This window comes from Ranitomeya variabilis, chromosome 6, assembly GCF_051348905.1.
Source record: "Ranitomeya variabilis isolate aRanVar5 chromosome 6, aRanVar5.hap1, whole genome shotgun sequence".
Lineage (NCBI taxonomy): Eukaryota > Metazoa > Chordata > Amphibia > Anura > Dendrobatidae > Ranitomeya > Ranitomeya variabilis.
In genome coordinates, this window is record NC_135237.1 from 73000739 (window position 1) to 73021714 (window position 20976).

The window sequence follows — 20976 nt, forward strand, 5'->3', positions numbered from 1 at the left end:
TGCGCCCTGTCCTCCTCCTGCCTGCCCTGCGCCCTGTCCTCCTCCTGCCTGCCCTGCGCCCTGTCCTCCTCCTGCCTGCCCTGCGCCCTGTCCTCCTCCTGCCTGCCCTGCGCCCTGTCCTCCTCCTGCCTGCCCTGCGCCCTGTCCTCCTCCTGCCTGCCCTGCGCCCTGTCCTCCTCCTGCCTGCCCTGCGCCCTGTCCTCCTCCTGCCTGCCCTGCGCCCTGTCCTCCTCCTGCCTGCCCTGCGCCCTGTCCTCCTCCTGCCTGCCCTGCGCCCTGTCCTCCGCCTGCCTGCCCTGCGCCCTGTCCTCCGCCTGCCTGCCCTGCGCCCTGTCCTCCGCCTGCCTGCCCTGCGCCCTGTCCTCCTGCCTGCCTGCCCTGCGCCCTGTCCTCCTGCCTGCCTGCCCTGCGCCCTGTCCTCCTGCCTGCCTGCCCTGCGCCCTGTCCTCCTGCCTGCCTGCCCTGCGCCCTGTCCTCCTGCCTGCCTGCCCTGCGCCCTGTCCTCCTGCCTGCCCTGTCCTCCTGCCTGCCCTGCGCCCTGTCCTCCTGCCTGCCCTGCGCCCTGTCCTCCTGCCCTCCTGCCTGCCCTGCGCCCTGTCCTCCTTCCTGCCTGCCCTGCGCCCTGTCCTCCTTCCTGCCTGCCCTGCGCCCTGTCCTCCTTCCTGCCTGCCCTGCGCCCTGCCCTCCGCCTGCCTGCCCTCCTCCTCCTGCCTGCCCTCCTCCTCCTGCCTGCCCTCCTCCTCCTGCCTGCCCTCCTCCTCCTGCCTGCCCTGTCCTCCTGCCTGCCCTGTCCTCCTGCCTGCCCTGTCCTCCTCCTGCCTGCCCTGCCCCCTGTCCTCCTCCTGCCTGCCCTGCCCCCTTGTCCTCCTCCTGCCTGCCCTGCCCCCTTGTCCTCCTCCTGCCTGCCCTGCGCCCTGTCCTCCCTCCTGCCTGCCCTGCGCCCTGTCCTCCTTCCTGCCTGCCCTGCGCCCTGTCCTCCTTCCTGCCTGCCCTGCGCCCTGTCCTCCTTCCTGCCTGCCCTGCGCCCTGTCCTCCTTCCTGCCTGCCCTGCGCCCTGTCCTCCTTCCTGCCTGCCCTGCGCCCTGTCCTCCTTCCTGCCTGCCCTGCGCCCTGTCCTCCTTCCTGCCTGCCCTGCGCCCTGTCCTCCTTCCTGCCTGCCCTGCGCCCTGTCCTCCTTCCTGCCTGCCCTGCGCCCTGTCCTCCTGCCTGTCCCCCTGCCTTGCGCCCTGTCGTCCTGCCTGCACTTTTGACTCAGTTGTGAGAAGTGCTATACAAATATTTATTGTTGCACACTGCTCTGCCGCCGGCACCCTACTCTGCTGCCCGCTCTGCCGCCGGCACCCTACTCTGCTGCCCGCCCTGCACCCTGCTCTGCCGCCTACACATTGCCTGTGTATTGATTTCTTTGCTTCCTATTTTTCTCCCAATCATGTGACAGACCAGCAGTTGTCATACACACATCATGTCATACTGCCACATGCCATGTACAGACAGTGCACAGTGGGCATCCTTGCCTGTCGCATATCTACTGTTTGTGCCATATGTCCTGCAGAACTTCTCTATTTTGTCATTTGGGGCTTTGCCAGCGCTCCATAACCTATAATATTGCTCAATGTGATTTCTAAAGTCAATGTAACATCACACGAAGTGCAGGAAGTGCTATAAAATGAGGAAAAAAATTGTATCCACCTGATCAGTCCCATGCTCTGCTTGTCTTCATCAGACTTTGTTTTCAGCTCTTGCTCTGTTGATGCCATGAATGTGCACGTTACCTGCAGCCAACCCCTGGCCTCAGGAGTCTCATGTCATATGTGCGAGCGTCACAGCTGATGCAAGGGATTATTGCTGTGCCACTGAAGCATCATGCAGCAGCAGATTTAACTTTGTTTTTGTTTTGTTTTTTCTATGTTTGTAACTTACAGCAATTTAGTTTGTAAAACTTTCAGATAACTCCTTCAAATTCACACATACAACTCTGGCAAAAATTGAGACCACTGCAAAATTCAGTTTGTCTGATTTTCCTCTTTATAGGTTTATTTTTGAGTAAAATGTAAATTGTTCTTTTATTCTATAAACTTCTGACATGTCTCCGAATTTCCAAGCAATAAATTTTGTATTTTTTTTCTGAAAAGGAGAAATTGTCAAAACTTAAAAAAACAGTGCTTTCAGACCTCAAATAATGCAAAGAAAAGAAGTTCATAATCATTTAGAAACAACAATACGAATGTTTTAACTCAGGAAGAGTTCAGAAATCAATATGTTGTGGAATAACCATGATTGTTAATCACAGCTTTCATGAGTCTTGGCATGCTTTCCACCAGTCTTTCACACTGCTTCTGGCACAAAAATGTAAGCAGTTCTAATTTTGTTTGATGGCTTGTGACTATCCATCATCCTCTTGATTACATTCCAGAGGTTTTCAATGGGGTTCACGTCTGGAGATCGGGCTGCCCATGACAGGGGTTTGATGTGGTGGTCTCAATTTTTGCCAGAGCTGTATAGTGCAAAAATACCACTGTATCCACAGTGCTGTCTCATCTACCTGCAGTCAGAGATGCTGGGCACCCAGAATGGGGGGCTTTTACAGTCATAGGACCTGTTACGAGGGGTGTACATTAAAGATTGCCCCTGACCCACTTCCTGTGGACTGAGAGCAATGAAACCGTTATTAGTGCTTCTCTACATAGGTGCCACCTAGGGACGCACACGTCTCCCATCTCTTTAAGTAACTAAACACCTCGCTTGTAGAAGTCGACAGGTTGTCCAATAGCCAAGTTGTGACTTAGGAAATCAGTCCCATCATCTGAAAAATGCTTGCCCTTCAAAACTAACTTTATTGTTGGAAAGAGGTGGAAGCCCGATGGTGCGAGGTTGGGTGAATAAGGGGGATGCGGTAGAATTTCAAAGCCACAGGAGCATGCTTCCATTTGGGCAACATGTGAGTTGTGAACTGGTGCATTGTCTTGCAGAAGGCGTCCGCTTTGGTGAGCATGGCACGGCATTTGGTTTTGATGGCCTCCCGCAATTTTTGCAGCAGTGACGCACCGTATGCCCCAGTGATCATGGTACCCTTTGTTAGGAAATCCATCACTACTCCGTGCTGGTCCCAAAATACTGTGAGCATTACCTTGCCTCCAAAGGGTTGGGGACGTGCCTTCTTTGGAGGCGGTGAATTATGATCCTTTCATTACATCAACTGGACTTTAGCCTCGGGGTCAGGCTGCCGTCACACTAGCAGTATTGGTCAGTATTTTACATCAGTATTTGTAAGCCAAAACCAGGAGTGGAACAAATAGAGGAAAAGTGTAACAGAAACATATGCACCACTTCTACATTTATCAGCCACTCCTGGTTTTGGCTTACAAATACTGATGTAAAATACTGACCAAATACTGCTAGTGTGACGGCAGCCTCATAGTGATGGACGCAGCTTTCATCCTGTGTGATCAGTCTTGAAAAAGTCCTCCTGGTTTCCATGGCACATCTTCAATATAGCCTGAGCGCATTCGACTCGTTCCTGCTTTTGGAAAGGTGTGAGCAGCCGGGGAACCCAGCGAGTGGATACCTTATGCATGTGAAGATGGTCTTGGATGATTTTTTTTTTTCATGGACCTCACACTAATCTTGACATTTTGAGCTAGGTGGCGAGTGGTTATGCAGTGAATTTCCAAAATGGCGACCTCCACTTGCTGGGTGGTGTGTTTATCAGTGGCAGAGTGGGGTTGCCCTGGAATTGGAGCTGTTTGCACCAAAGTCTGACCACATTTAAATTGACAATGCCAGTTGTTGACTACATCATATGATGAGGAATCATCACTATAAACCTCTTTCATCTCATCGACGTTTCGTTTGGTGTGCGGGCTTTCAAGTAAAAGAACTTGATGACTGCTCTGTATTCCACTGGGTCCATTATCAAACCTCACACCACTTCAGCACCTGTAAAATCAAGACCGTTATCAGTTCTGAGTTGCAAATTGGCACGTAACCTATAGAGACTTATATCATTACACATGTGCAGTTTCAGCATCCTATGATAAATAAAAGCGGGTCAGGGGAAATCTTTAATGAACGCCCCTTCTACTTTGCCTATTTTGAGAACTAAGGGGAGAATCCCCCCCGTTAGTTCTGATGTGTGTACACCTCTTATGTGGTATATTGCATCAGGTGTTGTGTATTCACTAAGCTTTTATGACACAATGAGCTTCATGTTTCACTGTCATCCGTATGCATGGTCTATGATACAGCATAGCATGTGTGCCATTATGCCTGTTGCGTGGCGCGGTGCCTCTATTGCGCCCTTACGCCTGTTGCATGGCGTAGTGCCTCTCGTGCGCCCTTACGCCTGTTGCATGGCGTAGTGCCTCTCGTGCGCCCTTACGCCTGTTGCGTGGCACAGTGCCTCTCGTGCGCCCTTACGCCTGTTGCGTGGCACAGTGCCTCTCGTGCGCCCTTATGCCTGTCGCGTGGTGTTGTGCGCCCTACAATGACCACATACTTTTTTTCCCTCTCTCCACTGTAGAACATGTTCCATGTCCGTCACTCATGCACGGCTTCTCATGAATATGTTCCGTTTTAGCAATGAATTCTTTGGGGTGATTATTGATACATATTCACCGTTCTTACATATCCCATTGTGCACATGCTCCTTCTTTGTGGGTGCCCACCCCATCTGTCATGGCGTGGTACAGTCTTCTTGGGCTGCTGGGAAAGAATTATAGAAAGCTATACCCACCCCCACATCAAGTGTCTTTGTAGGAAGAAGGGGGCTCCCCAGTAGTGGAATAATTTTCTGGGTTTCCCCCTAGTAATGCCTCTGTAAATCATTAACTTTACTACAATTGGTACACAAACTGCACTAACCTTATCCCCCACGCATGTGCAGATTGTACTACACCTTGTAGGCTCCTAGGATAGAGTCCCATCTCCTCGGGCTCTGCTGTGTAGTCGCGGACTTCTTTACATAAGTTACTTTTATAGACATTTGCCACATCTTAGTATTACTTTGCGTGTCAGTATATGCAGTACTACTGAAATAAATAAGAAAACATGCTTGTCTGCAATCCATAGTGACAGGTTTGTGTCTGCATCCAACCACAGTGGTCAGTTCACATTAAAACCTAAAAAAAATGTATAATTGACTGCACCCATATTAAATGGAATATGTTTATTGGAGTGCCAGATAATACTGAAGGATGGAATATTATTACAAGTGGGTGCGTAAACTCTGCCTTGAGCCCAGGTTGTGTTAAGGAGCCCATCACACACAACTTTTTTTTTTTTGTAATTAAATATGTCTATGAACACACTGTCATAGGGATCAATAAAACCTGTAAGAAGTCTAGGTTCTCAGCCAAAATACAAAACAATATATACAATAAATGTCAGATACAAATATGATATGTAATGGATAATAAAGTATACAATAAATATACAATATATAAGAAAACTAAGTGCTGAAGAAAATCAAATCTTATAATAATTTTTAATACTGAAATATTTGGTACTAACATCGCATATTACTGGCAAAGAAAATGGACTTTTCTGATTTTCTTCATACACATTGTGGGTTATAGTTAAATTAGTGACAAATGTACAATTGGTGGAGGAAGATTGATCTTGATGGACCTAGGTCATTTTTTCTACCTTTGTCACTGTGTGTGAGATGCCCACTAGAGTTGAGCGAATGTTCGGGATCGGTCGCCGAACCTGAATTTGCCATATTGTTACCCTAATCCTGCCGGGTTTATGTTTGATCTGTTCCGAACATATTCATTCATTTCTACTCCCAATGACATTCGGCTGTGTTCGGCAAATATTGCAAAAACCAATATTGGCCGCCGAAAAATTTGTTCAACTCTAATGCCCACCCATCTGTCTGTGATCAGAGCTTTATCAGGGTGCTTGTAGTACTTGTCACATCTGGGCCGGCTTACAGATAGCTGACACTCGGGCTTCCGGCTTATATAACACCCCTTTCTTTGACTAAACACCTTGGTCATTTGTGAACACAGGTCCTCTGACCCCTGTGCTTATGCAGACCGACTAGAACCCACTTAACAGTAACCCCATTGTAGTGGAACAGACTATTCTGTTTGCTTTTAACACTGATCTCCTTGTGCTAAGATCAGGCCGCAGAGACCCCCCTGATTCTGTAAGCCGTCCTTGTGCTGCAGTCATCCTCCGCTGCCCGGCTATTGGAGGCTGTGGATAGCACGGGTTCATAATAATGGTCTATCTGCTGTACATACATGGCCACATGAGCGGCTGCTCTGCGCTGGCCCTGCTGTCACCTGGACGGTCTAGCGGAGTACTGAGCTGCGCTGTGCCAGGGGGCACCTTCTTGTACCTCTTCTGCTTGTACTGTCTGCTTACTGCAGCTTTAGTTAGATGCTTTCCGGAGCTGAATAATTTTTATTTTTTTGCTAGTCAGAATGCCATGAAAGTAAGAGCTGGTTCATGATATGATATAAATGTTTGCATTACATTGGGCTACATTACAAGGGGTCTCCTAAATATTGCTAATATATACACGCCATGTATGGTAATCATAGATCAGACTTCTAATTTCAGATGGATAAACTCCAAAATATTTTTTGTATGAAGGAAAGCTATGATTTTCTTAAAAAAAAAAAAATAAAAAAAAAAAATGTACAATATATCCATTCCTTTATAATTTTCAAAATCATTGCTTGTAGCCATTGAATTATTGTTTGTCCTTATGTGACTACTCCACAGGCGCGTGACTCAATACAGGGCATCCTCTGAGGTGGGGGGCTTCAGCGTCCTTTGCTTCTCTTGATGATGGGTATTAAAGGATATGCACGCCTTTGGTGGATAGGGCTGACTTTTCCTTGCATGTGTGTGTATATGTATATAATATTATTATATATATATATATATATATATATATATATATATATATATATATATATATATATATATATACACACATATATACATATATTAAACAAATGGCACCTCTGGGAATGTATTAACTGAGTTGTCGGTGAGTTTGCTCTGAGGGACCGTTTATAATGCATTATTTTTTCTTCTGAGCTCCTCTCGGCTGATTTGTGACCATATTAAAGTTTGAACTCTCCCATCAGGAGCTCACTGACAGATTTTCAGTCAACTCTTTCTGCAGCCAGGAAATGGACAGTGCAACACAGGGGGTTTAAAAGGCTAACAGTGTTTTTTTATGAATAATTTTGCAATAACTTTTTTTTTTAACCAAAAATACAGGCATTTTAGTAAAAATAAAAAAATAACCCCCTCCCCCCCTCCCCCCCCCAATACCAAGGTGTGCATATCTTTTTAAAGTCTGTACAAGCTTTGCTTTGTTGATTTTGACGACACCGTCAGCCTTGCAAAGGTCTGTTATTTTTTTTATTGGTTTGGCTTTGATTTTGCCTTCTGTAGTTGAGTTTTTGGAGTAATAGGACATATTCACATGATGGTATTTACAACTTCATACTGCACCTGAAAATTCCCCTGCAGGGCGCCACTGCACCTCTGACTCGTGCTGTGACTTGCTTCATTATATTCCGGCATATACCGTACGGCATATACCGGGGCACCATATGGCAGTATGCAGAGTGCCTGTATATACAAGTATGCAAATTGCCTCTTATGAGAAAAAGAGGACTTAACTCTATAGCGCCACCTGTTGGAAGTAGTGATCCTACAAGTCACAATCAACCCTTTAACGAGTCGTGCAATATGCAAGAGCATCATGGACTCTGTTTACCTTCCACAGTCTTTGTGCATATAACCTAAATTGAATTTCATTGCTTACTGTTTCTCAAGGGGGAACTGTTTCTAGAGGATCCAGCTAGAGTAAGGTGTCTAACATACCTTGAGCTCTTGGAAAAGGTATGCAGATTGTCTCCCCTCCAGAAGGAAGGGAAATATTTCTCTAATGCAATCCTCCTATTTGCTGTCCTCTAAGGCAGTGTTGAGGAGCTTGGTGCAGATTTTGATATAGGAGTATGGATATTGGCCAGGGGAACTATTTATGGACAGTTTTTATTTATTATTATAGTTCTTCTTGACTGGGTTCTGATTTTCTTCCTTCTGGAGGGGAGCAAATATGCATACTTGTTCTCGGGGAACATTGCCTGTAAGACTTCATCAGTGAGAACCAGCTTGTCCTGAGGGTAGTGTCAAAAGCATCTCATCCAGTAAACCAGAACCCTGCTCTGTACTTTTGAGAAGAAACTCCAAAAGAAAGGTCTACAGATGGTGGTCTCTGGTGTGGATGATATCTTTAGTAATATTTCAAGAATCTTTAAAGAGAGTGGTCATTAAGACCCTTAATGCAAAATGATGTACCGGCAAGTCGGCCTGTGTGGAAGGGGTTCAGGAGCTGAGGCCGCGGTACACGTGGTAGGTGCTGGCTGTGGTACGCAGGCAGCATGTCTTTAACAGCAGTGGCCAGAGCTGAGCGCCAGTCGCAGTTAACCTTTTGGATTCCACTCACAAGCTTTGATGGGGCAGCGAAGGTTTACCATGGCATTGCTGAAGGCCCCCAGCGGCTGCCATCTTCATACACCTCTGAAGCTCTACCCAGGCTCAGCTTCATAGGAAAATGTGATTTACACAGAATACTGCAATACTGTGATTGTATCAATCATGTCTCATAAGAGGGTAAAAAAATGGAAAATAAGTTTTGTTGTTTAAATATAAAGAAATATAAAAATTTTAATCACTCCCTTTACCCCCATAACAAAGAAATAGTAATAAAAAATTGGGCCTGCCACATCCCTAAAAATAGATGTCATTAAATGTCGATAGAAAAATAAGTTTTGGCTCTGGGAAGAAGAGAAGGGATAAATGCAAATGAAAATTGGCTGCAGAAGGGAAAGGGTTAATATTGTAAGTGAGGGAAAAGCCCTTTTAATTGGTCAGACTTTGGCTTACAGGACAATTATGTGTAGGTGGCACTAGCGTGTTTACTTCTCCGCTGTAGAGTTTACATGGTTCTATTTATAGTAATGTTGGGATTGGTCTTGTACACGAAAACTCGTTCCCATTACTCGGCCTCTTAGTCCCTGCTTCTTCAGCAAGTCTCCAGTTAGGTTCAGAAATCTTTGGAGAGTGACCGAGTCTTTGGGCTCTGTATGTTTTAATCTAAAATGAAACCACTATGATGTAAGTGAAGTGTAGACTTTCAGGTTTAAAGGGACTCTGTCACCTGAATTTGGAGGGAACAATTTTCAGCCATAGAGGCGGGGTTTTCGGCTGTTTGATTCACCCTTTCCTTACCCGCTGGCTGCATGCTGGCTGCAATATTGGATTGAAGTTCATTCTCTGTCCTCCATAGTACACGCCTGCGTAAGGCAAACAGCATGCAGCCAGCGGGTAAGGAAAGGGTGAATCAAACAGCCGAAAACCCCGCCTCTATGGCTGAAAATTGTTCCCTCCAAATTCATGTGACAGTGTCCCTTTAATCAAAGGGGTTGAACAAAAAACCCTGTGAAACGTTTAGGAATTGGAAGTTTTTCTTCAAAGTCTCCACATTTTAGGATCTCCAAAGTAATTGGACAAATTACCTTCATTCTAAGTAAAATGTTCATTTTCAATACTTGGTAGAGAATCCTTTGCAGGCAATGACAGCCTGAAGTCTGGAAGCCATGGATGTCACCAAACCCTGGATGTCCTCCTTTGTGATGCTTTGCCAGCCTTTACTTCAGCTGACTTCAGTTGTTGCTTGTTTGTGGGTCTTTCTGCCTTATGTTTTGTCTTATTTTGAGTACCGTATATACTCGAGTATAAGCCGACCCGAGTATAAGCCGACCCCTCTAATTTTGCCACAAAAAACTGGGAAAACTTATTGACTCGAGTATAAGCCTAGGGTGGAAAATGCAGCAGCTACCGGTGAATTTCAAAATTAAAAATAGATACTCCATACCGTTCATTATGGCCCCATAGATGCTCCACATAAAGCTGTGCCACATATAATGCTCTGCACCATTCATTATGGCCCCATAGATGCTCCACATAAAGCTGTGCCATATATATAATGCTCTGCACAGTTGCCCCATAGCTGTGCCATATATATAATGCTCTGCACCGTTGCCCCATAGCTGTGCCATATATATAGTGCTCTGCACCGTTGCCCCATAGCTGTGCCATATATATAATGCTCTGCACCGTTGCCCCATAGCTGTGCCATATAGTGCTCTGCACCGTTGCCCCATAGCTGTGCCATATAGTGCTCTGCACCTTTCCCCCATAGCTGTGCCATATATATATAATGCTCTGCACCATTGCCCCATAGCTGTGCCATATATATAGTGCTCTGCACCGTTGCCCCATAGATACTCCACATAAATCTGTGCTGCTGCTGCAATAAAAAAAAAAAACACATACTCGCCTCTCTTGCTTGCAGCTCCTCGGCGTCCCGGCGTCTCTCCGCACTGACTGATCAGGCAGAGGGCGGCGCGCACACTATATGCATCATCGCGCCCTCTGACCTGCACAGTCAGTGCGGAGAGACGCCGGGAAGATGGCGCGACGCCCGGCGTGTGGAACGAGGACAGGTGAATATGTAATACTTACCTGCTCCCGGCGTCCCGCTCCTTCCCCCGGACAGCTGGTCTTCGGTGCCGCAGCCTCTTCCTCTATCAGCGGTCACCGGCACCGCTTCATTAGAGAAATGAATTATGCGGCTCCGCCCCTATAGGAGGTGGAGCAGCCTATTAATTTCTCTAATGAGCGGTCCCACGTGACCGCTCAGGGGAAGAGGCTGCGGCACCCGGAGACCGTGGGACGGGCAGGGGGAGCGACAGGAACGCCGGAACTAGGTGAGTATATGACAGTCCTCACCCGCCGACCCCACCACCGATCATGACTCGAGTATAAGCCGAGAGGGGTACTTTCAGCTCAAAAATTTGGGCTGAAAATCTCGGCTTATACTCGAGTATATACGGTATATGAAATGCTGCTCGATGGGGTTGAGATCTGGTGATTGACTCGGCCATTGCAGAATATTCCACTTCTTTGCCTTAAAAACTCCTTGATTGCTTTTGCGGTATGTTGTCTTGGGTCATTGGCCTCCTGTACTGTGAAGTGCCGTCCATTCAACCTTGGTGCATTTGGTTGAATCTTAGTAGAAAGTATCCTCCTTTACACTCCAGAATCCATCCAGCTGTTTCTATCTTCAGTCACATCATCAACAAGTACTATTGACCCCGTGCCATTGGAAGTCATACTGCCTCTACCATGCTTTACAAAGGGTATGGTGTGCAGGTTGATCTGTCCAAAGAATGCTTTTTCAAAACTGGTTTCTTTAAGTATTTTTGGTAAAGTCTAACCTGGCCATTCTATTTTTAAGCATGAATAATGGCAGGGCTGTGGAGTCAGTTAGTGTCCATTTTGGCGGAGTTGGAGTCTTTGTAAAATGGTCCGACTCTTTAAATGAATAGTGCATTAAACTACTCTACCCAATTTATGTGCTGTAAATTTTTTCATAAGGCTAGGTTCACATTTCGTTTTAGTGTGAGCGCTAACGGACAGCGTTGCACGGCGAAATTAACGCCGTGCAACGCGTCCGTTAGCGCTCCCATTGCCAGCAATGTTAAAGCGCCTTGCTAGCGCGTGCCATTTTCGGCACTCGCTAGTGATGTGCCGTTCTTTTGAGGCGCGCCTCGGACGCTGCTTGCAGCGTCTGAGGCGCGCCCGAGGTCCGTTCCCCGCTCTGGCAGATCGGCGATCTGCGCTAGCGGGGACGTTTAACACGACCCCTAAAAAGACATTGCGTTAGCGCAATCCGCTAGCGCTTAGCGCTAAACGGATTGCCCTAACGCAATCTGAACCTAGCCTTAGAATTTGGGAGACTTATAAAATGTCCTATGGATATCTATTCTGTTCCTGATATAAGGATCTCGACTTTTAGTTGAGATGAATCTCTGCTGCACTTTATGTACAAGCTCAGTAGTGACATACATGTGCAAGGATCTAAGGTGACACATAAAAATCCATGGACCGTTAAATATTTATGAACGGTGTCAGTATAGACATGAGTGCTCGGATAAAATGTAAACCAAAAGAAGAAAAAACTGAGGAACGGTTAAAAATGTATATTGAAGTATACCCCTGTAAACAATATCTATAACTTTGCATATAACCCCTTCTCATGTACAGGACCATGGAATTAATGGTGCTATATAAATAAAGAAATAATAATAATATACCCTCTGACGAAGGTCTGGTCTGCTCCGAAACGTGCGTTGGGGTTTCGGCGCTACACATCTTACTCAGCACATCACTTCTTTTGGAATGTACCCCTTTGCAATGGTCATTATTTAAACTCCTTATCTCTGCTACTTAGTTTAAATAGGCTATGTATTTGCATACAGCTCCATAGGAACTTATACTTAAATTTACTAATGTCTTTTATACCATGAGCGGCTCTATCTATAGGTATCTATTAATAAGCATCCTACTTGTGATCCTTCTTATTTCTTTGTTTGATAATACAAACTACTATGGGATCTATCTACTTACCTTATGCCTATATATGTGTATGCTCTCCTCGTTAGGTCTATACTGGACCTAGCACTTACACAATTGATACCATTCTCCCCATGAACATTATTTGCCGGTTTATATGTAATTTAATTTGATGTGTGCGCCTTCCGTGCCATCACTTGCCCTCATACTTGTTTCAATAAAGGCAATATTCAGTATTTTTTTGACCTGTTACTTTAATATAAATTTTCAACAGTTCCTCATTTTTTTTTTCTTCTTTTGGTTTTCATGGTAAGTAGAGAGCACAGTGCTATGCAGTTGCAGTTTAGAGCCCGGGAAATTGAGGAGTCGGAGTTTTGGCTTAAGGACTCCACAGCCCTGATTAATGGTTTGCTCCTCGTGGTGATCCCCACTGTGTTTGCTCTCTTAGACTTAGATAGTTGATGTAAATACTTTTATGCCCAAAAATGACAAAAGTATTCTCGGAGTGAAACCTTTATTTGGCTAACCAGAAAAAATATATTTGCAAGCTTTCAGGGCACCCTTCTTCAGGCAGGTGTACAAATAAAAAGATAAGAGCGCATCATTTAAGAGATTACAACAGGACATTTTCATTTGTAATCCTACCTGAAGAAGGAGCCCCTGTGCTCTGAAAGCTTGCAAATATATTTTTCTGGTTATCCAATAAAGTTATCACTCCGAGAATACTTTTGTAATGTTTGGGCATGAAAGTATTTACATGAGTTTTTCTTTTTGACCACAAAAGAATACATTTTTTTATTGTACACGACACTTAGATATTAAAACACCTACTTCCTGGAGAGTATTCTTCACGTGTGTGGATGTTGTGAGAGAGTTTTCTTCACTATGGAAAGGATTCTGTGATCATCCTCCACTGTTGTCTTGTGTGGCTGTCCAGGCCTTTTGAGTTCACAAGCTCACCAGTTCCTTTTTTTTTTTAAATTAATTAATTAATTTATTTTCAGAATGTACCAAACTATTGATTTGGTTGCTCCTAACATTTTTGTTTGTTTCACTTCCATTGAGAGATCCTTTAACCACATGTTGTTGCTTCACAGCAACAGCTTCCAAATGCAAATGCCACACCAGGAGTCAGCTCCAGACCTTTTACCTGCTTAAATGATGATGGATTAACGAGGGAAAAGCCCATGAAAAGCCTATTTAAAGAGCTTTTCGGGTAATTGTTCAGTTAGCTCTTGGCCCTTGAAAATGAGGCAGCTATATATTAAAAAGCTGTAACCCTTACTCTAATTAGGATGTGAATACCCTCAAATAAAGGCTGTGTCTACACTTTAATCGCATGTTGATTAACTATCTTCAATATGTTTTGGTAAACAGCTAAAATGGCAAAACTTATCACTGTCCAAATATTTCTGGACCAAACTATGTAAGCTGCACCTGGGCTGTGGAGTCTGTGTCCATTTTGGTGGAGTTGGAGTCTGTATCAAATGGACCGACTCAGACTACTAAAATATTTAATATATTGGGTTCAGTAGTGCAGTGCAGAATGTGCTGTAAATTTGGGAACATTATGAAATGTCCTATAAATGTCTGTTATTCCTGATCTAAGGATCTCGGCTTTTAGTGGAGATGAATCTGTGCTGCACTTTATGCACATGCACATGCTCAGTAGTGATCAGTGCTCTGGAGTCGTAGATGAGATGAATCTGTGCTGCACTTTATGTACAGGCTCAGTAGTGAGGCAGGGCTGTGGGGTCGGTAGGCAGAGAAATTGAGGAGTCTGAGTCGGAGGTTTGGCTTACCCGACTCCACAGCCCTGGGCGGCACTAGAGTCTGTTTTCTTCTTTGCTGAGGAAGTAGTATGGAAGGTGCTATAAAGTTTATGTGGTTGTATTTAATGTTGGGATTGATTTTGTACATGAAAACTCATTTCCATTGCTTGAACCTTTAGTCGCTGCTTCTACAGCTAATCTATCTAATGTAGGACTGACAGATCGGGGGACAAAGCTTTACATGTAGTTTCTCATTTACCTCTTTAATGCAGGTTTATAGACGAGACACTCACCTCTGCGTAATCTGTATAGTTATTGGCAGCACATCCTTGTGAATTAACAGTACAACCCAGTTCCCCCTCCTCAGTAACTATTACATGGGTTTTCTGGTCTGGACTTTCCTCATCTGATTGTGGGGTCATCACTGGTAGGAGCCCCTCTGATGGGCTCTTCACTGCTTGTTTTCAGTTTACAAGGATACCTACAATCCTCCAGAGCCACTGGATGCAGTGGAGAACTCTTTTTGCCTCGGATTAGTCCAGTTTAGCATTTTGCATGCCAGTTTTACTGAAGGGTGCACTGGAGTAAGTTTGCTAATTTTATCGAGAGGCATGTGACTCTCTACAGTGGCTTTCAAAAGTATGCACCCCTTTGGCTTTTTACCTATTTTGTTACATTGCAACCTGATTAAATATTCTTGTAATCTGATTTGTGTGCGATGCGTCAGCACTAAATAGTCTAAGTTGGTGAAGTGAGAAAAATATAGGTTTAAATTTATGGGAATAACTAAAAATTTTCATGTGAATATATATTCTGGTGCAAGCAATTACCTTCATAAATCAGATGCTTAGTAAAAGGAAGTCCACCTATGTGTAATCTAAGTGTCACATAATCTGTCAGTATATACACGTTTTCTGAAAGGCCACAGAGGCTGCATCACCATTAAGCAAGAGGCACCACTAACCAAACACCATGAAGACCAAGGAGATCTCCAAACAAGTTAGGGACAAAGTTGTTAAAGGGCACCTGTCACCCCGTTTTTTCCGTATGAGATAAAAATACTGTTAAATAGGGCCTGAGCTGTGCATTACAACAGTGTATTTTGTGGACCCCGATTCCCCACCTATGCTGCCAAAATACGTTACCAACGTAGCCGTTTTCGCCTGTCAATCAGGCTGGTCTGGTCAAAAGGGCGTGGTGTCTTCCCCCAGATCTTGCTTAGTTTTCCGTTGGTGGCGTAGTGGTTTGCGCATGCCCAAGGTCTCGAATCCACTGCACAGGGTCAGATGAGACCAAAATTGTACTTTTGGCCACCAAGGTAAACTCATGTCTGGCGCCAAACCAATATAGCTCATCACCCCAAGAACAACACCCCCACAGTGAAATATGCTGGTGGCAGCATCATGCTGTCGTGATGTTTTTCAACAGCAGGGAAAGGGAAAATGGTCTGAGTCGAGGTGAACATGGATGGGTGCGAAATACAGGGATATTCTTGAGCAAAACCTGTTTGTCATTGAGTGTAAATGTTTTGGAGTGGCCTAGTCAAAGCCCAGACCAGAATCCAATTGAGAATCTGTGGTCAGACTTGAAGATTTCTGTTCACCAGAAGATACAATAGAACTTAAAGGAGCTGGAGCAGTGTTGCCTTGAGGAATGGGCAAAAAATCCCAGTGGAAAAAAGCTCATAGCAACTTATCCAAAGCGACTTGCAACTATAATTGGTGCAAAAGGAGGCTCTACTAAGTACTGACTTTAGACGGGTGAATAGTTATGTGCACTGAAGTTTTCCGTTATTTTGTCCTATTCATTTACTTCACAATAAATAGATAATCAAATGGTCACAGTTGTAGACATGTTCTTTACTGATGCAAACCCTAAAAAAAAAAAAAAAACCTGTGACATTCCAGGTTGAGGTAGCAAAACACAAAAAAATGCCAAAGGGGTGAATACTTTTGCAAGCCACTGTATGAATTGGATTCATCTTTCAGCTGCTTTCACTTCAAAAAATGTACTACAGTGAGGACTAAAGTACATTTGCCATCATTAATGCTAATTTTGTGGCATAAATTTATAATACATTTGTCAGCCATGTTCCCTTCCTGGCTAAGTTCTGCTGATTTTTTTCAAAAAGTTGGTGGAGCCCACATTGACTGGTCTAAAAACATAAAAAATTTAAGTTTAATGCCCAAATTCTGGCCAAAAAACAGATGAATTGTGGAGCCGTTGTGCCGTCACTACTTTGGGTCTGTAGGATCCTTCTTACTGGTTGCACGAGATGTGTCCTGTAAGCCCTACACTGACAATGTCAGCCGCCACCGTGACTTGATGTTTTGATCATTCTGAAATTATTGCAATTTGCAGACTTCCAATTATAAGTCTTAGCTCGTATAGTCAGGGCTTGTGCCTCCGGACTTTGGGAATTACCGAATGGTTTGCTGACCCTATTAGCAGAATTCCTGACTTTGTTATAGATGGAGAAATGCAGAAATCTTTGTTTTCTCTAATAGAGAAAGCTCAAAGTTGTACTATAATTTCTCTATTTTGTATAAAAATTAATGATGAAAAATAATGTTGGCTGAGATTCCCCCCCCCCCCCCCCTTTCAATGTCAATGGGACTGTGTGATGGATGTCGGGGGACCTAAGAATTGGGCCATTAGATTTTAGCCGCCCAATCCCATTGTTCTCTGGGGTCACAAGCAGAAGACATGCATACTGAGAGAGAAATGATGGCTGTCAACTAAGCACCTCTGTGTATGGCCTGATTGTGGGGGGAACATAGTGACAGTAACATGTGAGTAGACACTGAATAGGGGGGTGTTTCTTCCAAAAACCATTCTTGTTTTTGGTCTTTATTGAGAAGTCATTGACTTTTTGTGTTTTGCTTTTGTAATGCGGTGAACTTGCAGCTAGAGCTTACACTTCTTGGTTTGCTTTCTGTTGCTTGTATGATATTTCTTATTTCCTGACTACACAGTGGTCAGCCAGCCTCCTGGAGTGGTCTGCCGGGTCCTAAAGCCTGTTAGGGTACAGACAGGTCTGTGTGGTGATTGTGGTCTTGTACGCTGCTCATACTGGACAGTGTTGCACTTTCAGACTGATGATCTTGATCTATATGAACGTGTACAATTGTTCTGTTCCTGTTGTATCTTTGACTGTCGAAGTTAATATCCCTGGTATTATGTTTATCGGGGTATTTCTGGAATGATCATGAACATTAATAAAGTTTTGGCAAGAGCTTGTTCACCTTCTCTAAACATGATTCTTATTCTTTGGAAAAACATTTTCAGAGGATTGAGTTTAAAAAAAAAAAAAAAAAGTCCTCGGGATGAGACACAAACTAATACCATAATTGATTGTTGGACAGTGGTTGAATGAGATTGATATGAGCTCATAGACAACACTGCATACTAAGTGCTGGGTGTGCAGAGGGGATACTGGGGGTCAGTGTGGGGTTTTGGATCCCCTCTGATAAAATTTCAATTAAAAATCGGACATTGAAAAACTTTTTTATTTTTTGTATACAGTAGGATTTATTTATATGTAGCTGTTATGATGCAGTTTTTGCAACAACTTCAGTAAAACCACAACGTGATTAACACTTTTATAGCAACATTTAGAATTGTATAAGGGTTCGTTCACATCTGTTATTTACAGTGTTTTGCTATTCTATAGGAGCAGAATAGCAGCATTGTTGGATCAGCCATATGATGGACCTCGGTCGCATCTGACAGACCCTATTGACTATAATGGGGTGCCTAAGATGTCTGTCATGGTTCTGGACAAAATTTCTGTAATATACGATGGAAGCTCCTAACTAGACATCTTGGCAAAAAAATTCTCATAAACGTGGTCCTGCATCCGCATCAGTTATCTGACCACTATCCTGCCAGTTTCCACCTACCTGCTGGTATCACTGATGCCTCTTCTGAGTTGTTGGCCCAGCGTGACATTATCATTGAATATACAGTTTTTACTGTATTTTGAAAAATACCGTAATGACTAAAAAAAACACTAACCTAAACGCTGTACGTTTTAGAAGCAGTTTTCCAGTATCTTTATAGAAGATTTTGGGGGTCCGATACCTGCCACCCCTAACAATCAGCTGTTATTGGCTCTGGCGGTGACCAAATGTAAACAGTGATTGGACTGGAGCAGCACAGCTCTGTTCTAAGTGTAGTGGCTGCTGCTGAGAACTGCAGATCATCCCCCACACAGATGAATGGGAGCTGAACCTGCCAGCGGCCACCAAACAGCATAAGGTGCATACACTTTTTACATCCATCTGCCACTTGGGTAGATTTCTGCGGACTGGTGTCAGATCCCATCCGATCTGATATTGATGACCTGTACGAAGAGTAGGTCACTAATATCAGTGTAGTGAATGAACCATCAATGATGCATTAAATATTGCACCATGACTACACGGTGTCGACCTGACTTAAATTCACCCCTCTTTTCCCTTGTTAAAAATAAATACAGTAACTAAAAAAAAAAAAATCTGGTATTGCCATGTCTGTGAAAGTCCGGCATATCAAAATATAAAATTGCTGTGTAAATGATAGAATTGCTGTTTGTTTGTTTTTTTTAATTATCACACATTCCTTAAAACTTTTTTTTTAAAAAGCGACCATAATTTTATATTGGTATGAACTTTCTGCTCGCCTTGCAAAAAGGACTTTTACACAGTACAATTAACAGAAATATAAAAAAAAAAAAGTATATAGTGACACAATGCAAGAATTGTTCTTACAAACTTATCACTTAAAAAACAAAATGCACGTTTGATATAACCATAACCATATTCACCCAGAAAATAATTTTCCAGGTAATGTTTGCCATAAAATGAATACAGCGAAAACAAAAGCAATTGTTTTTCACCAATTTCATCCCACTTGGAACTTTTCTCCTGATTTCCAGTGCATGATCTGGTAAAGTGAATGGTGACGTTCAAAAGTACAACTCGTCCTGCAAAAAAACAAGCACTTATATGGCCAGGTCTATGGAAAAAATAAACGTTATGGCTCTTTGAGGAAGGCGAGGAAATAAGTCATAAAAGGTGAAAATAAATTGACTGGTCCTTAACGAGTTTTGTTTTCTTTCTTATTTTGGGGGTTGTTTACCCATTGTCCCATGGAGCTTCAGAATAAGGTGTAATGTGCCTTTATTTGTAGTCCGCAGCCTTGTAACTAGACCTTAGAAACCGTGAACAAAATGTTCCCTCTCCAGCAGTGCGATCTGCCTCCCAACTGCAGCACAGCGAAATCTGTGTAAACTCCAGAAACCTTTCCAGAATTTGTATCCCCCCTTTTTTTTTTTTCTTCTGTACCAATATTTCAATCCATATTTCTGATAGATGCTGTACGAGACGCGCTGCTCACACTAGTAGGATTTTCCTCCATGTTTATGGAGTTAGTTCTGCAAACATTGGAGTAAGAGGCTGGAGGTGCGGTGTGTACCAGAGGTTGTGTTCAGGGAGGAGGTGGAGTGTATGGGGGGCGATATCCCACCCACATCTCACCGTGCAAAAGCAAATATGGCGCTGCAGCCAGCAAAACATTACTGTATTACACTTGTATGTCAGCCATTGTTTGTCTCTAGGGCTTTCAGAGTTGTGTAGAATATATCATGGCACATTGTCATAAAGTCTTCAAACTTGAAGTTCTAATTAGGTTTTCCCATGTCTATTGTTACCTGTGAGTTTTTTTTTTTTCTCTGTCAGGTCAAATTCTGTTTCTTGATGGAGTGTAAAAAAATTCTACTGCGTGATAATACTTTAACACAGTTTTTACGTTAGGAGTTTAGTGGGTGGTCTAAGTGATTGACAGTCTTGCTTGTCTAAAAGTATGGATGCAGCTCTGACTGTCAATCACTGACAGGACCACCTTTTTGCTGCTAAATCTGATAGCGGCATAATGTAGGGGTAGAGAACTTGATTCCAGTGACGTCACTTCCTGGGCTGCTTACTGTAGTTCCGATTAAAATCACTGATTTCTTGCTGGTAAAACATGAGCAAGCAGCCCAGTAAGCAACACATGGCTGGAATTAGGATCTCTCTGCTGAGACCATGGATCATGCTGCTGTCAGATGGGGTAGCAACATCCTGATGACAGATTCCCTTTAAAATTGATGAATTACGAGTTATACTGATTCATTTTCCCATTTAACCCCCAAAATATATATTAGAGGTGTTGTCCACTACTCAGACGAGCCCTTCTCAATCATTGTTACCACTAGTGATGAGAGAGACATGGGGACACGAACATAGTATTCAAGCACGCCAAAGATACTCTATTATCACACGAGCATGCTCAGATAACACCTTATCCCAGCTCGCTCATCACTAGTTACTGCCTTATAAAATGATAGCAGCTGTACTCTCCTCCAGTGCAGGCGCTGATCCAAAGGTTTTGGCACCAGCTCTCCCCTCCATTTGGATGATTTGGACACCCGGGGAAATCGGAGAGCAGCCGCAGCTCACCTCCTCCGGATGCCGGACTTGTCCGAAGTAGGGGACAGTGAAGCCAGCGCTGATTGGCTGCAGCGCCAATGTCACAAAGGGGCCTCAGAAGAGCCAGTGCAAACACTGCTTCATATTGGAATACTTTTTTAAATTAATTATCTGAGAGTTAAACATTTAGTGACATGTTCACACAATATTTTTTATTTTTTTTTTTAAGTGCGTATCCACCTCCAATAACTGTTTCTATTCACTTCTACGGGAAATCCCCTTTGCAGTTCATATGAGGAGTT

The 20976-nt window shown here is 43.8% G+C and overlaps 1 protein-coding gene across 7 annotated transcripts in view; it reads left to right on the forward strand.

Annotated features, from left to right (window-relative positions):
* The window catches only part of KMT2C (lysine methyltransferase 2C), a 302911-nt gene that overhangs the window by 1388 nt on the left and 280547 nt on the right, over nt 1–20976 (forward strand). The window lies entirely within an intron of this gene.